Here is a 10,676-nt window from a genome sequence, read left to right as displayed (position 1 = left end):
AATGACCTACTTAAAATACTAGATATGGACCTTAGCAAAATGGCTGCCAAAAAGAATCAGCTGACCGGTACATGGAAAGGGTCTACCCTGAGAAACAATGAGACACAGCTGAGTCGCATCAGGAACCGAAATATAAGTGCCCCGGAGGCAGTGAACAGGGCGGAAGCCGATAAGGTGAATGCGGTTTGGAGGAAAAGAGAGGAAAGAGGTGTATGTTAAAGATCGGGCTAAAGAATAACGGACTACTGAAAGGAGAAAAGGTTTATGGTTTTTGGATTACGGACACTGGATAAGGATACATCGCGGATTGGCTTTATTACGGATTTATGGAACTCGGATCGGATCAGGATTAAGGGAACGGATTACGGACTGTATTTGGAAGATAGTTGGAGGAAGAAAAGCCACGAAACTCAGGAAAGAAAAGTGTGGTGTGAGTACTACTTTCATTTACATAAACTTTCCCCCGGAGACACCACAGTACCCATCCGCGCACCCGACAACTAGGCATGTGTGACCCCGTTGACCTGGATGATTAATCAAACGGGCCGCGCATTCATCAACCACAACCCCCTTTAAACAATGGTTGAAGGTGCAACATACCACCGACTTTACAATCTGATCCATAGCATCGGGCTCATTAGAGCCATCGATAGCTAAACTAGGTTGAACATCATCATTAATCACATTTTGGCGAACACACATGAACAGACACGAAACATTCAAGCTTGATGGTAGTTTGAAGATTGATGCGTCGACCTCTTCGTTATTCTATTAAAGGAAAAAAGAAAAGGAAGGCTTAACAAAATAAATAGGCATGCTTTTTACCTAAAATATTTACAATTGTAATGCCTCTTTTGTGTTAGAGTTTTTCGTTTGCTTCGAACTTGCTGTGGTTTAATATTTACCATTTGTAGCAACTCTTCATCAGTCGTTGACGGACCCCCAACACCTGAATCACCGTCAGAGTTCACATGACAGCCACTGTCACACACCACTGAGTGCTGGGTCAGCTTTTGCTAAAAAGAAGACAAAGTGTTGAAAACGAAATACGCTAAACGCAGATTGAAACGACAATTCCACTATCAGAAAAAATATTTTAGCAACCTACTTCTTCAGTTTGCATAGCAGAGGAATCCGATGATTCACTACTCAAAGAAACCATCTTTGCAGCAGTCAATATCGGGGCCTGACAGCTCAGGTGTCACACTTCAAAACCGGCAAGTCGGCTAATTTAAGCATAAACTCCAAATTTGTAACCATGCCTACACAGCTCAAGACATTTTTCAAATGGTTGTGATGTTTTAGAACGCCCCACCATATCCCTCCGCCCCAAAATCACACGTGTTTTATCGAGAGTGAAAAGTAATCACTTTGAATTAAAATATGTAAGCTTATTTCAATGACAAATTCTCAACAACTTTTCAAAAGTTTGAAATGATTTTCCACGTACCGTGAACGTAAAGTCTTTAAACCTTAAAAATATTAACATGCAACCCAAGCCTCAAATGATGTGTTTCTCTAGAAAAGAAATTACATTGAATCAAAAAATGTAAAACTTATTTTATCTTTTGAGAAGAGCGTTGTAGGGCAGGTTTTTATATTTTAGTGGATAGGTCATAAAAGTGTTAAAATAATTGAATAAGACACATTTAGCAGCGATAAATTATAAGCACGAGCAAAAATTGATATTTATAACGCTTATAGATTTTAACAATATAACAGACTTTACTAAAATGTTTACTTATTAAATAAATTAAAAATTAAATATTACATCAGAACATGTCCACACCCAGGCACCTGCCGTTAAAGGTTATGGGATGTAGAGATACAGTATATAAGGTTCATGATGAGAATAAAAAACGCTCATGCTAATACACAAGCACCTGTGTCTCACCAAAGCTGACAAATAAAAAGCCAAAAAGCCACACTGCACGTGTTAACATGAGAATGAGCGAGTGAACAAAGATAGGGTGCCTCCTGCAATTAAAGGCTTACAGCACCTGGTATTCCCAGGCGGTCTCCCATCCAAGTACTAACCAGGCCCATCCCTGTTTAGCTTCCGAGATCAGACAAGATCAGGCGTGCTCAAGGGGGTGTGGCTGTAAGCAAGAGCAAGGCTCGCTGGCACCCTTCTTATAGAGAGGACAGCTCCGTCACCTCTTTTACGACGCTGCTTTTTTTCCCTTGCGTTTTTCTCTTCTTCCCACGTTCTCTCTCTTCACTGCCTTCGTCCCGCTCTATTTCACTTCAGCCTTTCACTCTTGCTTCCTTCCAATGAGGACGGAGCTGCGGGAGAAAGGGCGCTATAGAGGATCGCTGTGGAGAGCTGCTGCTGTGCTTTGACATCTGAGCTCTGTGGAAAACGATCTCAATACAATTCTGAAAAACGCGACTCCCCGAACGCCAGCCGAAAAAGTCTCCACAGCCGAAGCGCTGTGACAAATAAACAGACGGAAAAGCTGCACCGCACGTGTGAACAGGGGAATGAGTGAGCGAGCGCCTCCTGCGCTTAGAAGCTTACAACACCTGGTATTCCCAGGCGGTCTCCCATCCAAGTACTAACCAGGCCCCTTCCTGCTTATCTTCCACAATCAGACGAGATCAGGCGTGCTCAAGGGGGTGTGGCCATAAGGGACAGCAGGGCTCACTGGCACCCTTCTATTAGAGAGGACAGCTCCGTCACCTCTTTTACGACGCTGCTTTTTTTCCCTTGCGTTTTTCTCTTCTTCCCATGTTCTCTCTCTTCACTGCCTTCGTCCCCGCTCTATTTCACTTCAGCCTTTCACTTGTCGCGGCAATGGTTGTTAATAAGACAGAATTAAGTGTTGCTGTGCTTTTTCAAATGAGGCCCCATCTCTCTGTTCATCTCTGTGGTGCAGCCACAGAGAAACTATTCATGCAGGCTGATTTAAAGATGTTTTCTTTTGATAAGGGACAGCTCCCAAATGGGGATGCACTTAGCTAAGCTTAGCTATCATGATCAGTGGTCATCCATTGGCGCCTATCTGTCTGGGGTGTGCCAGATGGACATCTGGACTGCATTCCTAAGTGTCAGGAGTAAGTGACTCACATCTCACCTTGATCAACCAATCAGGGACTGGTAGGGCCGAGTAACCCACGTGGGACTCTGATGCCCATGGAACTTTCAGCCAATGAACGAGCTGAAGTTCCTCCAGGTAAAAACAGGCAACACAGAGGGCCTGAGAGACTATTTCCTGGACTTTTCTAAAGGGAATTCAAAGGAGAATTCCAGGGCAGGACGGCCCAGGAGCAATAGGCTCCCAAGGGCAGGACATTCTCGCAGCGCGCCTCCTGACCATCCTAAGACTCAGCCCGGACAACCACGGAACGGCCAGTGTGTCCGAGTGCCAGAACTTTCCTTTGTTCTAAGAGTCTAGAGCGGAGGTTGCCACAGAGTAACCAGAGGATCCCCCTGAGGTAAGCACCAGCAGCAAGCCTCGTGAACAGGTCGGAACTGTGGACAGCTGAATCACTATTCAGAACTAGCGCTTCATCAGGAATGAACCGGTCCTCTTCCTGACTTGCTGGGACCCACAGTCATCTTTTCTCCTGTGCACAAACTTTGCTAGTTAAAGCCAACACTAACTAGCCGGTCAGTGAGCATCTGCAGCACAGCACAGCCTGGCACGGAGCCAAAGAGCCCGCAGGAGATCTGAATCCCCAGAGATTGGATGAGTATTCAACTTCAATGTATTACAGCTTGAGAATTCAATTGTTATCCCAACCAGTTGATATCAATTTTATTCCTAAGAGTTATGTACTTGTTTTTTAGTTTCTAATGTAGAAGTTGTAACCAAGTTCACTTTATGAAACGGTCTAAATGAATGATATACTGAACGTATGTCCTCTTGATATATGTAACTCTTTGTAACTGATTGTATATATACCTTTTGTATTCTGATAACCCTCTCAATAAGATCTGTTAGGTTTATATGCATATTTTATGTATTAATAAATGTATCTTCGTGTATTAGTACCCGTGTGTGTGTGCGTTGTTTGAGTTATATCGCATGGTTGGATTCTAAGGCCATCAAAAGAATCATTTTGTGATTTACGGCTACAATTAATAAATGTCCCCGTAAATGCCCAAACCCTACAGAACTGGTGCCTTCAGAGAGCACACTACATTTATTGGCGTCCCTGGACTCATTTCAGTCATACCTGGGCAATGGTAAGACTGAAATGAGTCAACCAAGCGGAATAATTCAATATAAAACGCCGCGGGTTTCATACGCGACAATACAGTGTGCTGAAAGCCGAAAGGAAAAAAGTTCCCCTTGGTCTTTAAGCAGTGCTTGATTGTTTTGTGATCTTTTGCGATCTACCGGGTTGATTGCATACTTGATCTTGTGGTTTTCTGTGGTATAACTGTGATTTCGTACTTAAAAGTAATACTCTTTAATTTTCACGATGGTTGCTAAAAGGTCTGAATTCGAGTCGCTATTAAGCACTCTCTCTAGCAGCGACAGGTCTGACCACGATCTCCGTCATATCTCCGTCAGCGGAGAAGCTAGGAGAATAAACCTCCATCCTCTGAGAGAGCTAGTGAAGGAGATGGAGAGATTTGACCCTGCAGTGTCAGAGAATAATATCGAGAGTTATATTCAAGACCTCAGGTATACCCTGCAGTACCTGCCAAACGCCACAGAACAGGAGAAAGTGTTTCTGGTCAGGAAAACTAGCAGCAGAGCTGTACATGAGTGGATGGCTAGGCAGATGAAGAAAGTCTGTGATGACTTTGAAGAGCTGTGTCAAGCACTTATCCGAGAATACAGTGCGTTTATTGACCCGACTGCCGCGATAGCCGCCGCCCTTAACATTAAGCACGAGAGAGCCGAGTCCCCTCGCGAATATTACGAGAGACTTAGACGAACTTATTTTGCAGGGTGAAATGATGAGGGTTGCGAAGAGAACACACATTTCAAGGGTTTATTCATTGCGAATCTCCACCCGTCAGTCAGAAAGATGATCTTAATGCATACAGATGCACAGACCATGAAAATGACTGATATTAAGAGATTCGTGCAGAAAGCCTGGGAGTATGATGTCCAAAGTCGCTCTGAGCGAAAAGCTGTTTATGCGACTGTGTTCGCCGTCAGAGCCAGCAGGGTTAATTCCCCCCTGCTCGAAGGAGCACAGGCTCCTGAGCTGGCTAAGCCCCGTTCCAAAGCAGGCACACAGGACCGCACCCAGCGTCCTAAGTGCCATGAGAACACCGGGGAAGGGAAAGGGCTAGATAAAGCTGAACAAAAGGATTCAGTAGCCGCCCGCCTGGCCAGGCTTGAACAAGTTTTATTAGGACAGAGACAACCGCTCCCCAAGGCTGCCGGAAGCGTGAATGAGCTGATACTCTCCACTGGAGGAGGCGGAGACCCGCCCCCTCTCCCTCCCTCAGTCTATCTGATTGAGTGGAAGGGTTCCTGCCTGGATGAGGTCAGCTACTCGCAAGCGAGTGCTGACTCCACCCCTGAAGTCACAGAGCAGGCAGTAAAACAGAGAGGAAAAGCAGGAAGCTTTTACCTCAAGGCTGCCATGGGAGATGTCTTACACAGTGAGACATTGATTGACACTGAGGTTGAAAGGTGTTTGATGTCATACAGCAAGCTCAAACGGGTAGAAAAAGAAAAGGGCATGCGACTCAGAGATGAACCTTTGGTGGATCACCAGAAAGGCAAGGTGTGGAAACAGGTCAAGGCTCCTAAGCCTTCTGTACAGAGGGAAAGGGGGGCCAAGAGGCAGAATGTGCTCACACAGTGCCCACCGAACACAGAAGCCTATGTGGAGATTCCTTCTGTTCCCTCTGGACAAGAAATAAAAATATTTTCTTGTTCCCGGAAATATAGGGAAGTCATGTCCCGGCTGAGGTCACAACAGCCTCCATGCCACAGGAGCGGTGCTCCAGGCAGCCGCCTGATCCACCAGGTAAAGCACACCCCTTTTACATCCCTAAAGAGGAGCAGATCTCCCCACCTGGCGATGAAAAGGAGCTTTACCTGTGCACCCTGGCACCCAAGAGGGGTCAGGACCACCACCCTGCAGTGGTGAAAGGGATCCAGATGGCAGGAGAGCAGGTTGGTGATGTAGCCCTCACCCTTAGCCCTGAGAGGTCCTCTATCAGTGAGGATCTGCTTGAGCAGCTGTCACAGGGCCACCACCAGGTGCCCCTGGTGCAACATTCACAGGTTAGACAGGAGGTCCAGCTGGACGCTGAGACTACTGCGCTGTGGACACACCTGATCCCAGATGCCGATTCCCTCTGCTGTGACCCAGGGAACCTGCAGTCAGGTAACATTATTTCTCACAACTACCAGGTAGTGAGTGAGACCGACCTGATTTTCCTGCCTCAACGGCAGGGTTTCCAACACACCCAGTCCCCAAGAAGGGACAAGGAATGAAAGCCAAGCCAGTTTTCCTACAGCCACCAGCTCAGTCTGTCAGTCTGAGGCTGACCAACAGTGGTTCAGCCAGACTGGAGCTGGATGGTCAAGCCACCCGCCTGCCAGTGCAGAACACAGAAAAGTGGGGTGTCAGAATCCCCGCCTGCACTGACATGGGCCTGGTGGGTGATAGCGAGTTCGAAGACTGTGAACTGGCTATCCCAGTGCTGGGGCAGCTCCCTGAACCCCTAGCGAGGGAAGGGGGGAGCAAGCAGGTGTCCTACACCGGCCCCCAGCAAACGACTGTAAACATGCCGATAGAGGGATTCCTCAATCAGGAAGTGTGCAGGGTGGACCTGAACAGTGAGAATGGGGTAACAATTCCAGATAACTCAGGTGCTCCAGATGACCACTCAACCGGGGGTCAGGCATGCTCCACCGCTGCACCACCCCCTGCAGGGTTCCTAGAGCACAGACATGAACAAATCGAAAAATCAGATGCCCTGGAAATGGAGGAGCAGCATCAGCAGCTGCATCAGATCTCCCCAGATTTCCAGGATGTTGGTGCCCAAGATGCCACATGGCATACTGAGAAAGACACCATGTACACGCTGCGCCAGCTTAGAAAGGCAACAGTCACTCAGAAGGAGATGACTGGGATCAGCCACCCTAAAAGACTTTTGGGAGGACTGATTGCTGCCGCCACTGTTGTGCATTTGCTATAGTAGGTTTGTTTGCTTCTGGCACTCTTACCCTGACTGCCCCAAGAAGGCAGGTGTCAGAGATGCCGGAGGGTAGTGACAGACTGTATCAACAGCAGCAAAAGTTGGAAAGCCTAGGGAAAACCCTACAGGCAATTTCCTATGCAACAGGGTTAAACCTTATCCCCCAACCAGTGGACATGATTGCCGGTGTTATACAGTGAATTTATGCTTGTGTGCAACAGGCCAGAATGTTGACACAAGATCTGTTAAGGGAGTTCAGTGCCACTGTAGCCAGTCTAGCCATGGCACAAATCCCAACCCACTTGATTCCACTCTTCTCAGTAGAAGAGTATGTGACATTAACCACCCCATCGCTCATAGCTCACCCAGAAAGCAATCCAAGATTGAATTTGGTTCCAAATCTTGAGATGGGTATGGCTACCAAAGCTATCCATTGGCTGTTTCTAAATGATTCACCAATGAAGGGTACCAAGGGTACCTGACCATCCTGAGCCTGGACAACCACGGAACGGCCAGTGTGTCCAAGTGCCAGAAATTTCCTCTGTTCTAGGAATCGAGAGCGGAGGTTGACAGAGAGTAACCAAAGGATCCACCCGAGGTTAGCATCAGCAGCAAGCCTCGTGAACAGGTCGGAACTGTGGAAAGCTGAATCACTATTCAGGACTAGCGCTTCATGACTTGCTGGGACCCACAGTCATCTCTTCTCCTGTGCACAAACTTTGCTAGTTAAAGCCAACACTAACTAGCTGGTCAGTGAGCATCAGCAGCGCACCGTCGCAAGCAGCACAGCACAGCCTGGCACGGAGCCAGAGAGCCTGCAGGAGATCTGAATCCCCAGAGATTGGATGAGTATTCAACTTCAAAGCATTACAGCTCAAGAATTCAATTGTTATCCCAACCAGCTGATATCAATTTAACTCCTAAGAGTTATGTACTTGTTTTGAGTATCTAATGTAGAAGTTGTAACCAAGTTCAATTACGAAACGGTTTAAATGAATGATATACTGAACTTATGTCCTCTTGATATATGTAACTCTTTGAAACTGAATGAATATATATCTTTTGTATTCTGAAAACCGTCACGATAAGATCTGTTAGGTTTACATGCATATTTTATGTTTTAATAAATGTATCCTCGTGTATTAGTACCTGTGTGTGTGTGTGTGTGTGTTGTTTGAGTTATATCGCATGGTTGGATTCTAAGGCCATTAAAAGAATCAATTTCGTGATTTACGGCTACAATTAATAATTGTCCCCTTACATGCCCAAATTCTACGTTAGTATAGTGGCAAGTATCCCCGCCTGTCACGCGGGAGACCAGGGTTCGATTCCCCGACGGGGAGTAGAAAGCTTTTCTTTTACCTCCTTAGAGAAAGGACTGCCTTTCACTTCTCTGTTTTCTTTCACAGCGTCGTGCACCTTTTCATTGCTCTCGCTTTCAGAGCCTCCGCACGGCACACGACTCGACATCAGGAAGCACATTGAAATGAAAGCAGGAAGCGCTGCGACATGCACTGTGCAGATCCCGCCACACTAAGAGGTGAGTGGGTCTGTTCGATTCACAAAGAACGCTTTGATAAGCGTCAAAGGCAAGTCATTCCGAGTTGGTTGTTTGTGTTTTCTGTTCAGACGCGAAATGCTGAAATGATCTCTCGGCTCCTCGGTTGTCATTTCTGCTCCGTAAAGAAATCACAGCACGCGTCGGCTTCCAGCACGGTGGGTCGGGACACGATGCCGGGGGTCGGAGAGAGTTATGTCTTCCTCGTTAGTATAGTGGTGATTATCCCCACCTGTCACGCGGGAGACTGGGGTACATCAGGACGCGCATTGGAGTGAAAGCAGGATGCGCTGCGACATGCACTGTGCAGATCCCGCCACACTAAGAGGTGAGTGGGTCTGTGCGATCACAGCGCTAGGCGAATCCCCAATCCCCTTTTGTGCGAGGTGACAAAAGAAGCCGGTCTGTTTCCGCCCGGTTTCGAACCAGGGACTTTTCGCGTGTGAGACAAACGTGATAACCACTACACTACGGAAACGGTAGCAAACCCTCCCCAGCGGCCCAGTGCTGAGCTTCGCCAATGCGATTCAGCTGCTTCCAGTGCCTTTTTTGGAGTGCGCTGATGGACCGTGCTCTCTCTCCAGAGACCAGCACGCCTGTCATGGACGGAGCAGGAAAAGCGGCGCCACATTCTACAGCCCTCTCCACGCAATCGACGATATCGGGCAACTAAAGTGGAGAAAATCGCCTCTCCAGAAAGTGCAAATATCATCTTGGAGAGTATAAGTCCTATTGCCAAAGGTCAGCCCTGTCTACCAGAGTAACCCTCCCACCTCCTGCAGCGATGATCAGCTCGTCTCACACGCGAGAAGTTTTGGTTGGAAACAAGCGCCCCCTCTTCTCGCGCGTTTTGCACGTTCGAGTGGTTTTAATGCGGCTCCTTCGTACACGGTGCTGATCTTTTGGAAAGCAGGAGGCAAAACTGACACGTTCCCATACCGGGAGTCAAACCCGGGCCGCCTGGGTGAAAACCAGGAATCCTAACCGCTAGACCATATGGGAGCACACAACCCCGCTATTCCGGGCATCATGCAAGCAAACTACATAAATATGAGAAAACACGCAAGAGAGTTGTCACTCAGAGTGTCGAAGGGTCGATGTATACTGGGGCTCAGTTGAAATGCAATGTCAGGACTTTTCCGAATTAGGTCACACGAAGAGAGCACAGCCTTTTCCGCCCTACCATGTGTGTATCGGTAACTCGCCGTGATCGTATAGTGGTCAGTACTTTGCGTTGTGGCCGCAACAACCCTGGTTCGAATCCGGGTCACGGCAGAATAGGGGCGTCTGCTTTTACTACTTGCGCAAATGAAGGCAAAAAAAAGCCAATCGATGTGAACGAACGGCGCTTTACAGAGGGGTACTGCCTGACTGGATCGTTGATGAACGACAGAGGCCACTCCGACCTCTTCTCGGTTTTCTTCAATGACTTACTAAGGATCTTCTTCACATTCGCCCATGCAGGGGAAGCCAGTTACACCAAAGCAAACGCAGGAAAGTGCCTTTCAAGCAGAGACCAGGAGGGACTTGTTTACACCGAGAGTGGTCGGAGAATGGAACAATGCGCCCAGCCCTGTTGCTGGAGCCGATTCTTGATGAGATCTTGGGCTCACTGGATGCTAATCTTTCTGTTGTTCTTGCAGGTCCTGCGCTGCTTTTGAGCCGACAGAGCTCGTTCTGGTCTGTCGGCACAGCCCAATTGCAAATGATCGGCTCCGCGTACAGAAGGAACGTGCGTTTGGTACAAGAGTGCATAAAGGCACCGGAAATACATTGGGAACAAATGACCGGTCGCTCAAGACCTCTGTGAAGTACAGGAGCGTGCAACAAGAACCGGGGACCTTTCGCGTGTTAGGCGAACGTGATAGCCGCTACACTACGGAAACCTGCAGGGACCACTGCTGGTGTCTCGCTTGCGTTTCGCGCTGAGAAAGGGAAGCGTCACTTTAGGCAGGGGGCGCTGGAGAGAGGAACAAAGGGCGCGATGAAACAAAA

General features: G+C 47.8%; 2 pseudogenes; both read right to left on the bottom strand.

Annotated features, from left to right (window-relative positions):
* Positions 1-1,988: 1,988 nt before the first annotated feature.
* LOC148805091 (5S ribosomal RNA) lies at positions 1,989-2,107 on the bottom strand (annotated as a pseudogene).
* Positions 2,108-2,514: 407 nt separating this feature from the next.
* Positions 2,515-2,633, bottom strand: LOC148805090 (5S ribosomal RNA; annotated as a pseudogene).
* Positions 2,634-10,676: the final 8,043 nt, after the last annotated feature.

The sequence above is a fragment of the Atractosteus spatula genome, unplaced genomic scaffold, assembly GCF_055471065.1.
Source record: "Atractosteus spatula isolate fAtrSpa1 unplaced genomic scaffold, fAtrSpa1.hap1 Scaffold_87, whole genome shotgun sequence".
Lineage (NCBI taxonomy): Eukaryota > Metazoa > Chordata > Actinopteri > Semionotiformes > Lepisosteidae > Atractosteus > Atractosteus spatula.
Note: the sequence above shows the minus strand (reverse complement) of the source record. Positions and strands in the feature narration are given on the sequence as shown.